The sequence below is a fragment of the Cynocephalus volans genome, chromosome Y (genome assembly GCF_027409185.1).
Source record: "Cynocephalus volans isolate mCynVol1 chromosome Y, mCynVol1.pri, whole genome shotgun sequence".
NCBI classification, from domain to species: domain Eukaryota; kingdom Metazoa; phylum Chordata; class Mammalia; order Dermoptera; family Cynocephalidae; genus Cynocephalus; species Cynocephalus volans.
In genome coordinates this window covers 3167525-3181196 of record NC_084479.1, presented here as the reverse complement: position 1 = coordinate 3181196, position 13672 = coordinate 3167525, and the positions used below count along the sequence as shown (strand labels likewise).

Sequence of the window (13672 nt, the reverse complement as noted above, 5' to 3'; positions counted from 1 at the left end):
AAATTACAAATCAGAACTTCCTGAAGGACTTTTAAAAGAATGCTGATGTCCATGCTCCAGCTAGAGACATCAAAATATCAGAGGCCTACCTAGTAATAAGTATTTCTTTAAAATGTTCAAGGTTACTGTAATGTGTCGCCAGACTGAAACTAGATTTGGCTCCATAAAGATTAATAGCTGAAAGTCAAGCAGTGTAGAAGAAATAATTCGCAACATCAAAACATTACCAAAAAAAAAAAAAAAAAAAGGAAACAGAAGAGCAAAGAGTATAAAAAGAAAAGTCAAAGAAAGATGTATAAGACTAATACATAAGTTAAATAACCAATTGAATACATCAGCACTTTTTAAAAGGCACTATGTGAAGCACTTCATTTCTCCAAACAAACTTATGAATAGAACTATTATATCCTTTTACAGATAAGTAAATAGAGGCATAGAAAGCAAAAAACTAATCTGCTCACATCAGTACTAAGTAGCAAAATGGGATTCTAAACTATGAAATCTGGCTCCAGAACCATGGTTAAACCACTACACACACACCCTTTCAACCTCACTAATCATGACAAAACAAACTATAAAAATGAGATACTACATTTTTTTCAGTAACAAGATTGACAAGAAAAATTTTTAAGACAATATTGAGCACTACTGAGGTTAAGAGCAGATGTACACTATTCTTTAAAAACAAAATGAAAAATGTGGTATATATACAGAATGGAATACTACTCAGTCATTAAAAAAGAATGAAATTCTGCCATTTGCAGCAACATGGATGAGTGGAGAAAATAAGGTGAAGTGAAATAAGCCAGACAAGAAAAGAGAAATATCATATGTTCTCACTCTCTCAATTGGAAGGGAGTGAGGGACGGAAGGAAGGAGGAAGGGAAAGAGGAAGTAAGGAAGGAAAGAAGAGACCACAACAATACACTGAACTTACAGAATGAGAAAACAAATCTAAGGATACTAGAGATGTGGGGGAGGGAGGACGGGGGTTTGGGAGGTGATAGGTCTGTTAAAGGACATAAAAGAAATATCACAATTTGTAATAATTAATATGTAATAATAAAGAATAAAAAAATTTTAAATGATTAAAAATTCTAAAAATAAAAACAAGAAAATGAAAAACCAAGTTAGGAGAAATTTCCACTAGACTAAGATTAGAGAGAAAACAGACCTGGCCAGAACTGGTAAAGGACCATGAAAAACAAGTACCTTGTACAATGCTGAATATACTAATTATCCCACTTTGTACTACCTACTGCACACAGGTATTGATATTCAACTCTGTACCTCAGAGATATGCTACAATTTTGAGAGACAGGGAGAGATTATTCAAAATACAAAATAATTCTTGACTAGGAAAACAGTAATTTTTCATAAAATGTTAACTAGTAAATTCGTTTTGTATTTTTTTCAATAAAGTTAATAAATAATTTTAAATCAGGACATAACACACATAAACTAAAGCTTTATGAAACGCTCAAAACTTTTTACAGTGTAAAAGGGACTTGAAATCAAAAGGTTAGAGAACCACTAGCCTCCTAAGAAATGCAACAGAAACAATAAACTCTTTTGGCTAACTATCTTACTGTGATGAAAAACAATCACCACAAATTTTATCTGAAACCATGTGTACCACCCATTAATCACTGCACACTTTTGTTTTTCAAGTTAGAATAACAAAGATTCCTCTCAATGTTATTTTCCCTAACATGCTACAATAACTTTTAGCAGCATTAATGTTCTTAAAGCTTAATAATGGTATCCTCAACATGGGAGCTGACACTTGCCCCAAAACACTGAAGCACGCCTCCCAAGATGATACCTCCTAGACAACTGCTAGCAAGGAAATAAGGCCTCCACTTTCCTGCCCAGAGTCATGTGAGTGAGCCATCTTGGATATTGATAATCCAGCCAGAGTCAAGACTTCAGTAAGAAAACTGCATCTGCAGAAACTAAAAGGTAGTATTTATTATTTTAAGCTGCTAAATTGTGTGATATTTTCTAATGTAGCATACGTAACTAATACAGAAATATCTTTCCTCTTAATTCAGAATTTAATTCAGTAACAAATAAGTTCAAGCCACATTAGAAGAATCTCTCCCTGACCGTGGTACCATCACAGATCTCACTGCTTAACTTCATTCAATAAAACATACCTCAAAATATCTCACATCCAAACTGTAAAAATATTTTTCAGTTCTTCAGCTACTAGTCTCATCTTCAACACATCCTCTGCTCAGCCACCAGAATTGTCTCACAACCTCTCTAGGAAACAAACAAATTTGTTTATGTTTCACTTTCCCAAATGAAAAAAAGATCCACTTCACTGATAAAAAATAAAATAGAAGTACCTTCAAATGGCATGTGAAATATCTTATGATATAGTCTCACTCAAACTAGCTTTCTAGACTCACGTCCCAGATTTACCTCTTAAATATTGTGTTTCTTCTCATTTTACTACTATTCGTTCTCTAAATATATGACACACTTCCATTTCTTCATCTCAAATTGTTTCTATTTCCTGGAAAAACTTCAACTAATTCATGAAGCCACCAAAATACTACAGCTTTGAAAACCAGCAAACAGTATTCGACCTCAGACTAGAATAATTTTCTTCATCTCATCTATTACTCTACATTTCACACCTTTATTTTAACTATGCATTGTATAATTAAAGACCTGTCTGGCAGCCTTAAAAATGGAGACTAACCACTTTCCCATCCCTCTGGGCCTAGCATAATATTCAATGAATGAACACAATTCAAAAGTTATAATAAGGTAAGATATAGCAGTGACTTAGTCCAAGTCTCTCATTTTGCATCTTCAGTGAGGTTAAATAACTTGCTCATCAGTTGGCTGAGGAGCTAAAACTGTAAACCCAAGTCTCTTGACCAACACAATGACACTTTATTTACTACCACACTCCCCGCAACCAGTCAGAAATGCTGAAATGCTGATAAGCTTTACTCCTCTTCAGCCCAGGGAAATCTTTGCATATCATATATAAAAGAACTGTTTCTTTTGATTTTATAATGGAGTTATCCCTACACAAGTAGGGGGAAGTAAATAAAATTATTCAACAACACCTAATGAGCCAGAGACCATGCTAGTAGATATAAAGTTAAATTACAGTAGAAGAAAAGACAATGCGTTAAGTTTATGAGAAAGTACTACCGAAGTTTAAAGAAAGTGTAAATCATTAACAATTGGAGATAAACAGATAATACTTCATGAAGTAGGCATATGAACTGGGCAGTGCAGGTCAAACATGATGACAGAAAACAGAGCAAAAAATTTTTTAAAAGAATGACATGGAATAGTAATAGGAAAGGTCACAGCATCCACATTAATTGTGGAAAGTTCATTGAGATGCAAGAAAGTTAAATAACCATGAAAAGAAGCTATCTCAAAATAATTTTATTCTAGAGGAATTAGCTTGATAAAAGTTTTGAACAATATTTGAGAGAAGGAGCAGGAAATGAAAAGTAAGTATACCTGACAGACCAATTTCATGTAGTTACATGTTGCTGAAAGGAGGCCAAACAAGCCTGCCTTCATTCTCCGACATAATTCCTGCACTCAGCTTGTCCTGAGTGCTACTAAAAAAAAATCCTCAAATAAGAGCAATTCAATTTCAAACAGCTGATATTGGCAGGGCTCAGATAATGACAACATCCAATATCAGGCAAAGAATATATGTGTGGACATACTATGTTAGAATTCTCCTGTAACTATTAGTCCTTATCTGTCTATCCAGTTTACCAGGTCCAAGCCAACAATTCTAATAATCTTCATTATCAAGCCTAATAAGGGAAGTATAACTTTAAACAAGGAAATAACAATAACCTTGTAGATGCCAGAAAGCTCTTTGAGTGGAGGAGGCATTCTGTGCTATTGTAAAGGATATAATAAATATATTTATTAAAATATAATTAAATGAGACTATCTGTACTTATTTCTATAAAGGTCTAGGCAAGCACTTCAAATACAGACATCATCCTAAATTAGCACGTTCTTGAAAACATGGAAGAAGTTAAATAAGTCAGAATTAAACAACAGACTTACACATTTTTACAATATTTTCCTAATTCTAGAGTACAATACATCATCATAAAATCTCTAACAATATCTGTGATACAATGAAAGTAAATTCTTAACTATGATTCTCCAAGTATGTTTCAGAAGAGTATCTTCAGTATCACCTCAGAACTTATCAAAAATACAAATTTTCAAGATCTCACTCTAGGCTTGTAATCTAAAAGTCTGACAGAGACCAGTAATTGATGTTTTTAATTAGCCCTCCGGGTAAATTTTTCTGAATATTCGAGTTTGAAAACCACTGCTGTAAGTTATTCAAGAACTACTATGAGTGCATTCAAATTCCTGAGAGTCAAAATATCATATTTAAGAAGAACATAGATCTAAAACCATACAATAATTTTTACATTTCTGATGCCCAGGTTAAAAACAAATAGACCAGTTTATAAGTGCACAGAAATATCTACTGAATGAAAAAGACCAGCAAAGTGAAATGTACTCAGTAATGTTACAAGCCTCAATGACCACATAAGTCAGTTAAATAAAACAGGCATAAAGAATGGCAAAGGGAGACTTTTTTGTTCCCTTTTTTCTTTTCAAATCTTCTTCTCATTCTACTTTACATGCTCAGTTAGAACATAAAATCTAATCTCCAAATTCTCCAAATTACTAACTCAAATATCATCCAAAGGGAAAAACAGCTTAACTTTGTTTTCTCCAATATGTTTAATGCTCATGTGATTCATCAATGTCATCAAATAATACACCAATCTTGCACAAGCAGTGCTAGGTTTTGGAAATCAAATCAAAAACTCCCCTCTTTGTGTCAGTTACAAGATACAATATTATTCTAAATGTTCTACAAAAAACACAAATAAAAGAGAGGATCTCTGATCTTGCCCAAAAGCTTATTATCCAGCTCGTAAGAGAATCAACAAATATAAAGTAACCCAAGCACTAAGAGAGTTTATAAGAGGAATAAAATAGGCATTAGAAATTCAGAGGTTCCTAACAAGACTTATTAGACTTGTTAGATATGACAGCATGACAGTACCTTCACAGAAAAGGTAATGCATGAACAGTGCACCGTTTTGGTCAAGCTACTTCATCTCTATGGGACAGTTTTTTCATCTGAAAAAGAAGGAGTTTAATTAAATCTAAGATCCATTCCTGCAACACTCATCTTTAAAAGAACAGGTGAAGTCAAGTCACTCCAAGTAATGAAAACAATTAGCAAACCACAAAAATAGAAAGAAGTCACACAGAGAATGCTGAAATGATGACTACTACTTCAATAAATGATTACAATCCAAATGTCAGCATTTACCAGTGCTGATGATAAATCAGCTCCTTAATTCTGACCAAGTAAATACCACTAATATTCAAGATAAGATCTGAAGAAAGACAGTAATCAAAGCACCTGATAAAACATAATCAAAACTTAGAAGAACAAACATACACCACAAAGACAACTGATAGAGCATAGACACAGAAAAGGAATGACAATGGAAGAGGAAACGTGCCTTAATATATGTCATCTAACCAAAAATTAAAAGCTTTATCAAGGGCTGTTATTCTTAAAGCCATTAAACAAACACTTACAGAATCCTGAACTACTATCTTGTTGCATAGAGGAAGACTGAAGTTTAGAATGAATTTCTATTTTTTAACTGACAATAAACTGGAACATACCAGAGAAAATCCATTTGTTTAATACCACAATGTATTGTAGCACCTTTACTGAGCAAAAAGAAAGACTGTTACCCATATTACCAAACCAGAGCTACAAAAAACTGGCTGGTTTTATCTCACTTACTTTATACAACCTCAGGTCGTGGGGAAAAGCAATCTTTTGACCATTTTTTACACTGACACATATGCACCTATGATAGTCCCTGGCACATAACAGATGACCAATAAATATCTGTTGAAAGGGTGAAAATGAAACAATGCCTTAAGATGTATTTTTAGAAATGAAACTATAAGATGCTCAGTAAATGATAAACAAATACAGTCATATCCTATTTCACGTGGAACCCCAGTTTTTCATCAAATGAACTATTATCTTTTCCACAACCTATCTTGTGTAAAGTTTGGGTGTGAGATTTTTTACCAGCACTACTTATGACACTAACCACTCAAAAGCGGAGTCTGTTGCCTAACAGCAGAAATACTTTAAGTAAAACAAAACTCCCCCTAATTGAACTGCTAAAAACCTAGCTGTGCATTAGAATCACATGTGAAGTTTCTTTTCTTTTTTTTTTCTTTAATACCTAGGTTCAATCCCAGACATACTCAATCAACATGTCTTTCCCAGAGTGAGACCTAGGTAAAAGCATTTTTCAAGAAAATTCCCCAGGTAGAAAACCCCAATTACACAATGAATTTGAGGCTAGAATAAGAAAAAAGTATTTGTTGTCAAGTATATTTACAGTATATATGTGTATATGCTTAACAAAGCCTACAACTAGCACAAACATAGTGAAAGAATAAATTCACGTAAGATTTTCCATCAAAACACAATGTTTTTCATACTTTATTCCTCAATAGTATATTACAACGGTTATCACTTTATTATCAAGAGTAAAATTAGAAAGTTTGGGATATGTTAAATTCAAACTCCAATATACATAAAATGCAACAAATTTCATGTATTTTTTTTCTTCCCCTTATAACAATAAGGATTTAAATAGAATTATTCCAGTAGTTCTACTTTTCACACTATTTCCTAAATAGATCTATGAAGAGTGTGTGACACATTAATAACCTTCACAAACTGTAATTACGGCCTTTTTCTCTGAATAAGGAATTTAGCACATTCAAGCATAAAAAAGAAAAATAAGAAACAACAAACATGTATCTGTTATTTCTATTTTAATAACTTTGTAAACACTGTAAACTTCACATACACAAAGCACATCCATAATAGTTTAGTTTTGAAAAACCTCTGTATAAAGCAGACCAACTGTAAATACTACATAAAACTTAAAATTCTTAAATTGAGATAATACAAATTCACACACAAAAAATATTCATTTATGGGACGATGTAAGTAACTGACAGAAAGACAAATGCCTCGATTTTATCTTTTAAGAACATTATGTTAACTAAACATTTTTAAAGATTAATCCTATCAACTAGAATGTCCTGCATATGTTGGGAAGCAAAGGAATGGAGAAAGCAATTCAATGGAAAGTTTTAATTAAGTTTTAATCAAGTTTCAATCTGTGGCTAGTTGAGTTAGTTCTCAAATAACAGACCATTTTAATAATACGTAAAACAAATCAATTTTCAAATATTTATAAAGAAAAAACATGTAAATCAGTGATTTTAATTAAGGCACACTATGGCAATACAGTTGGCATGACCACTAGATGAGCCTATGAGAACCCAATTTTCTTATTTGTATATGGAAATAAGAGTTATCTACATAAGATGATGAAACAAAATGCTTGCCTAGTGCTAGCATAATTAACATTAACAGGACAGCTCATTGTTAATAAAAAACTATTAATTTAAATAAAACTTTATTATTTATCCATCTAAAAAATTAACAAATGCATGCAAGAAATTTTTGGTTATTCAGCAGTACTTTTAAAGATCACTTTGTCCAGCCTCATATTAAACCAATTAAATAAAGGGGCAGTGGGAGAGGTATGCTGGACAGGTATCTCTGTTATTTTAAAAGCTCTTCCCCTACAAAGGACCCTAATGTGATGTCGAGGTTCAGAAAAGCTCTGCTTAACTCCTTCTCAAATACTAATGTCAGATTTATGATAAAGAAAGAATAATGACTTTCAAGGACATAACTCCTGAGAGAACCAAATGAAAGGTAAAAATCTATTATGGAAATAAAGAAAAATAGATCAAGATTCAGGAAACACACAGCAAGAGTGAAAATGCAAGGAAGTTTACCATAAAAGTATTACCATTATTACAGTTATATAACAACGTGAATATACTTAATATCACTGAACCATACACTTAAAAATAGTTAAGATGTTATATTTATGTTACGTGTATTTTATCACAATTTTTAAAAAAACATTAAGAAGTGTTACTCTCATTTAGACTAAAAATTAGTTTGCCCCTTGCTGGCACAAAGATAGACATGCAGCTCAACAGTACAGAACTGAAAGTCCAGAAATAAGTTTTTACATTTATGTGAAATGATTTCCAACAAGAGTACCAAGCCCATTCAACACAGAAATAAAAGTCATTTCAACAAATGGATATCCACAAGAATAAATGTGAATGCCTACCTCACACACTACACAAATGCTAATCCAAATGACTGTAAGCCAAATATGAGTACTATAAACATAAAATCCTTGGAGAAAAGTAAGTAAATCTTTATGACCTTCAGTTAGGCAAAGATTTCTTAGACGCAAGAAGAAAAGAACAAGAAATCGGAGAAAAAATAGCTAAACTAATAATGTTTTAATTGTGTTGGGTAAATACCACAAAGCAGAATTTCATGTTGTACTGTAAATTTATATTTAACTTAAGCAATTGCCAAAACATGAAATTCTGCTTCGGGGTATTCACCCAACACAATTAAAACATAATTGTTCACATACAAACACTTGTGCATTAATGTTTTTAGCAGCTTTGTTAAAAAGCCCCAAACTGAAAACAATCCAAATGTGCAGCCGGTGGATGGGTAAACGAACGACCCAAATGTGCAGGGTAAACAAAATGGACAGGTAAACAAAATGCGGTATATCTATGCACACAACACCAATAGCATAAAAAGATGCAATACTGTCCATATTTACCAAATGAATAAATCTCAAAAATTATCTAAGTGAAAGCAGACAAAGACTACCTATTGTATTATTCCACTTAGGTGAAACACCCAAAAAAGGCTAATCTATACATTAGAGATTGTCTACAGTTGAAGGTGTGAGCAGAGAATGACTGCAAAGAAGCCAAAGCAATCTGCTAGAGTGACGCAAGTGTTCTAAAACTGAGCTGGGTGATGATTTCACAACTCAGTAAACTTCACAAAAATCAATGATTTGTATACATAAAAGGATAAATTTTAGATATAGATTATATCTCAATAAACCTGTTGAATTAACGGACACAATAACCAAAGGATAAAATTTATTTCCAGTTTATTACCCCCCAAAATTTATTAAATTTATTCTTTTAATGCATACACATTTTTTTTAAAAAGTCTAGCTCTGAAATAATTATCGTTAACTCAGTTTAAAAAAAAGTTAGTTTCGGGCCGGCCCATGGCTCACTTGGGAGAGTGCGGTGCTGATAACACCAAGGCCCCGGGTTCGGATCCCATATAGGGATGGCCGGTTTGCTCACTGGCTGAGCGTGGTGCTGACAACACCAAGTCAAGGGTTAAGATCCCCTTACCGGTCATCTTTTAAAAAAAAAAAAAAAGTTAGTTTCTATACTAAAATGCTAAAACAATATGTAAGGCCTTCTACTATAGTTTAAAAATTGATCTTATAAAACAACAAACATTAAATCAAAGCATACATCTGTGCGACTAATCAAGAACAGACAGTTAAAATTTCATGACAAACATTCACACTGTTAGCTGCATTATGAGTACATTATTAAAGAAAAACTATCTATTAGGAGATATCCAAAAAAGTATCTCATTAAAAATTTGGAAAAAGCATTCCAAAATCCTAGAAGAAGAATGACCCAAAGTAAATCTTGTTTACCATTTCCATTGGTACCAAGACGGGTAACCAACCATCCAAAAGCCAACAAGAGATTCCAGTAATATGGTAAGATGCAATCTACTCTTAAAAATTACTACTTTAGATTCTCAAACATCATGTTCTTTCTGTTGTTCAGTAACTACAGAAAGTTTGTCCAAGTTTAGAAGATACATCAAGTATTTTTAAGCCCAAGCAACAAAAGAAGAAAATGTCCAGATGACGTACTAAACGTTCATGTAAATATTATATAGGGAAAGGTTAAGAATAAGAAATAAAAATTCAACAATATCATTTTGAAGTCAGTGAAAATAAACATTCTGAGCTCACCCTTGAAACACCAACTGCAAACTCTTCAGGCTTTCATTCTTCCAAAACACTGGAATAATAAAGTTAAAAATGTTAAAGTTAAAACCATATGAAAAAGTTTTCAAATAGAGAAAACACAGGCTAACCCTCTTTTGCACACAAGTCTTTAAACACTTCCGCATTTGCGAAGACAAAAATGGCAGTTCGTTAAATTAGCAGACCAAGAAAAAACATAGAAGTTTACGGTCTTTAGAGATGTTGTTTTAGATAAAAATTAATGTAGATTACGGTTAACTAGTACTCACCGTATAATTAATTACTAGTGATAATTAGTTCCAAGAAGAGATCTTTTGAAAGCTTCCTAATCAAAGCACCCAAATTCTCTCTCAAAAGCGTAGATATGTTATTTAGAAGATGAAGTATTCTCCCTGTAAGAGAATGCCCCCTACAAAAATATGGCATGCACATTTACCAATCATCAACAAATTAAGTTCAAAACCTCCTGAATAAATTATTCAAACACGTGTAGCAGAAACGGCACAGTGGAAAAATTAAGTCATGTTATAACGAAATTTCATAAATAACATCCTTAATATAAGTGCTCTCATTTTAAAGATTTCTGCATAAATTCTAGATTGCACTGAATTTCATACCAATTACAAGACATAAGGGCTTCTTAACTCTAACATTTTTACGATAATGAAAAAAGACATTAAATCTAATGCCTCGTCACAAAAACCTGGTTTACCACTACCAAACTGAATAACTCTATCTAGAAACAGAAAAAGGGAAAGATGATAGATCCAAGCTAGTATGGAATTGACTTCTTCATTATATTTTTCACCTCCTTTTGGCAGGGGGACTTACAGGACAGAAACATGGTTCAGACTCAAGCCAGATGTCCGAGAAGAATCTGAGGGTTACTGAGAGAAGTGGACAAGACGTGTACAGCCTGTTAGTCAGGACTACCTGGGGCCCACCCAGTTCTACCCCAAATCACTTCACCTCAATAATGGCGTTTGGTGTCAAATGCAAAGTGGAGATCTGCCTCGCGTCCGCGGAGGACCGTGCTGCAAGGCCCGTGACTCCGAGCGGTTAGCTCCGGGCACAGACTCAGAACCGGGAATGGAAGAATGGAGACTCAGTCTTCCCATCCCCTCTTCAATACAACGGTCTTCAATACAACGGTAATGGGTTGGGGAGGAAAGGGGGTCGCGGACATTTTCCCTTACGATCCAAAATACAGACATTAGTGTCACCTCTGGCCCCCCAGAACTCCAAACCAAGAAGTCCCCGGTCCGGCTAGCGAAAGGAAGAAACGTGCACACACACTTCCGCAGCCCTCCCATCTTCTCTCAGATTCTTCCCTTAGCGCCTGAGAGGAGCGATTAATTCATCACGCGACAAAGTCGCCTTATTCCCAGAACCAGGGCACTTGGTGGTGGGAGGCAGCGACAAGGCTCAGTCCTAAATCTGGGACGAAGGGCTACAAACTATCGACAAGCTGCGGCGGCCCAATTCGGGCCCGGATGCATGGGGAAGGCGGCACCGAAGACCAGTACCGAGATTCGCTTCTAGCAGCGTCTGCCTCGTCGCACTCCTCTTTCTTGGCAAGCAGAAGGCCCTCTTACCTGTTCTTCTCGTGCTGAAACTGGGTCTAAGGATCTCGCTCAGCTCAGATGGACTCCAGGTCGTGCGTTTCTCCTCCGTCAGCTCCTGCTACTACTCCAACAGCCGCCACTTCACTTTTCCGTGTTCGCAGTTCCGGACCTGGTCTCCTCGTGCGACTCACTCCTAGCCTCCGCGCCAACACCAGCACCGGGAGCTGAGATGGCTGTTTCCGAGGACGGAGAGGCAGCAACGGAACTCAAGTGTCTTGGCCTGATAGCTGCAAGGGGCTGGACAAGAGCCCAGAACGGGCGGGACGCGATAAGTTGAGGCAGTCTGCTAGGCCAGTCCTCTTCAATATGGCGGACCCCGCAAGTCGGGGAAAAAAAAAAAAACCGTAGGGACGCAGACTCCCACTAAACCTAGCGCCACGCAAAGCCTCCACTCGCCCCGCCCCTCTCCCTGTTTCTCACCATGTACGCTACTCTGTCTCAGCTCCTCTTCTTTTGCCACTCCTTCTTTTCTTTCCGTCCTCTTTCCTATTTCCCAACTTGATTTATCCTCGAGTCAGCAGAAATGGGAGGGGCTTCGTACTCGGCGTGGGAAGCTGAGCACCGACTGCAGTGATCTGAAGTATTAGAATAAGTGGGGGAAGACAACACTGTGTAGACAACCCTGGCAGCACTGGCTGTCCCGTTGGTCCCTCTAAGGGACCCATGTCCTTAACCCCATCCAGTTCTCGAGGAAGGGCCGCAACGGGAAGCTGTTATTGAGGCTTCGAATTTAGTATGAACTGGGGCTGTCAGGGTGAGTGGCCTGGACTGGAAACATTGCAACGCTAGACTAGAAACTTTGGTGAGGAAGAAATTAACCATATGCTGTGCTTCTGCGTCGTTACTAAGGTTTCACTCACACAGCTGGTGTTTTTTACATTGTGAATGTCTGTCCTGCTAGTGAAATCCCGCCTGGAAACATCACCGGGCTTCACCTTTCCCCGCATGGAACGTGGAGAAAAAAAGGTGGGCCTAGGTGAAGAGATCCCTGACTGATTTGCGGCCCATGGGGTTTCACGGTATAGATGTTTGGTCACCACACCTTCTCGCCTCATCTGCCATTCCAGACTGCTTGTCCTGTCCCAATGCCCTTCCCTGGGGGAAGTGGTGAAGCGGGATGGTTGACCAGGCCACCTCTCTAGGGGAATAGGAGAAAAGCCTGGTTTATCTCCTGCGAGATACGTAGAATCGATCATTTGGGGTTTGTTTCTTAATCTATTAATATACTATATTTCGTTTTTCCATGTGAAAACAGTTTTCCTGGGATAAATCCCAGTTGGTCATGGTGTAGAATATTGATTATATGTTGCTGAATTCTTTTTGTTAATATTTGCTCATTTTGTATGTAACCTAGCAGCATCCATGTACAATTGTAGATTTCCTGAGAATTAGGATGTCATTTAACTCATTACATAATGAAGTCTTCAAGACATGTGATTGTTGCCATCCGTGGTTTTCCACAAGGAAAATCTTTATTTTTTTTTATTTTAATTTTTTTTCAAAAAGATGACCAGCAAGGGGATCTTAACCCTTGACTTGGTGTTGTCAGCACCACGCTCACCCAGTGAGCTAACCGGCCATCCCTATATGGGATCCGAACCCATGGCCTTGGCGTTATCAGAACCACACTCACCTGAATGAGCCACGGGCCGGCCCCACAAGGAAAATCTTTAGAAAGGATAACTTATTTGCCCAAGACCTGAGATAGAAATGATTAAATGAAGACTGAACTTCTAATCCCTACCAAACAGCTTGTCACACTCTGCCCTCCGTGTAATAATCATAACCAAAAGATCCTCTGGACATTATTCCTGCCTATTTTTGCCTTCTCTTTTCCCTTGAACAGTGATCGGTGGTATTTAGACATAAGCCATTTTTTCTTTCTTTTCTTTTTGACCGGTAAGGGGATCGTAACCCTCGGCACAGTGTGGTCTGCACCACACTCAGCCAGTGAGTGCACCGGCCATCCCT

At 36.2% G+C, this 13672-nt stretch overlaps 1 protein-coding gene across 6 annotated transcripts in view; it reads right to left on the bottom strand.

Annotated features, from left to right (window-relative positions):
- Positions 1-11993, bottom strand: part of LOC134368992 (probable ubiquitin carboxyl-terminal hydrolase FAF-X) — a 133438-nt gene extending 121445 nt beyond the window's left edge. For 5 of the 6 annotated variants that reach the window (XR_010022585.1, XM_063085218.1, XM_063085222.1 and 2 more), the window contains exons 1-2: positions 11672-11993; positions 10062-10110 (exon numbers count right to left, since the gene is read on the bottom strand). The gene's annotated coding sequence lies outside the window, so the exon portion shown is untranslated. Of the gene's footprint in view, positions 1-2159; positions 2231-10061; positions 10111-11671 lie in introns of those variants that run through there. The other variant, XM_063085219.1, reaches the window with a different exon arrangement.
- Between the last annotated feature and the right edge of the window lie 1679 nt (positions 11994-13672).